The sequence below is a fragment of the Notolabrus celidotus genome, chromosome 13 (assembly GCF_009762535.1).
Source record: "Notolabrus celidotus isolate fNotCel1 chromosome 13, fNotCel1.pri, whole genome shotgun sequence".
Lineage (NCBI taxonomy): Eukaryota > Metazoa > Chordata > Actinopteri > Labriformes > Labridae > Notolabrus > Notolabrus celidotus.
In genome coordinates this window covers 995,655-996,102 of record NC_048284.1, presented here as the reverse complement: position 1 = coordinate 996,102, position 448 = coordinate 995,655, and the positions used below count along the sequence as shown (strand labels likewise).

Below are 448 nucleotides of genomic sequence, written 5' to 3'. Positions count from 1 at the left end.
CGGGCAGAACGACAGGATGGGATCTGATTGGTTTCATAAATTGGACCCTAAAGGCAGGGATTGGTTGGTGTTTTCCCAGGTTTACTCCGGCTGTAGATAGCAGCTTTTTTTACCTCTTTTTTAAGAACACATTATGTATTGATTACCATCAGGACATAAAGATCATTTTAACCAGCAGAACAAGAAGTGGATCTAAGTCTGAACACCAACCCCAGCTTTAAATGTCAAATTTGAGTATTTAAAGTGTTGCAGGCTGAGAAAGTTGATTCTGTAACAAAGTCATGCAACAGGCTCAGACTGCAGGTCCTCAAAATAACCTTTAAGTAATACCCCTCCCCCACCAGCCCAGAGAGTCATGTGCAGACCTCAGTGCAGACACACAGAGAGACGCACAGGGACGCACACACAGGGAAGCACACACAGGGAAGCACACACAGGGATTAATAAA

The 448-nt window shown here is 44.2% G+C and overlaps 1 protein-coding gene across 1 annotated transcript in view; it reads left to right on the top strand.

Annotated features, from left to right (window-relative positions):
- The first annotated feature begins 396 nt into the window (after positions 1–396).
- The window catches only part of LOC117824551 (ankyrin repeat and SOCS box protein 2-like), a 10,367-nt gene continuing 10,315 nt past the window's right edge, over positions 397–448 (top strand). Inside the window, exon 1 of the mRNA XM_034700084.1 lies at positions 397–448. This exon is cut by the window's right edge and continues 18 nt beyond it. The gene's annotated coding sequence lies outside the window, so the exon portion shown is untranslated.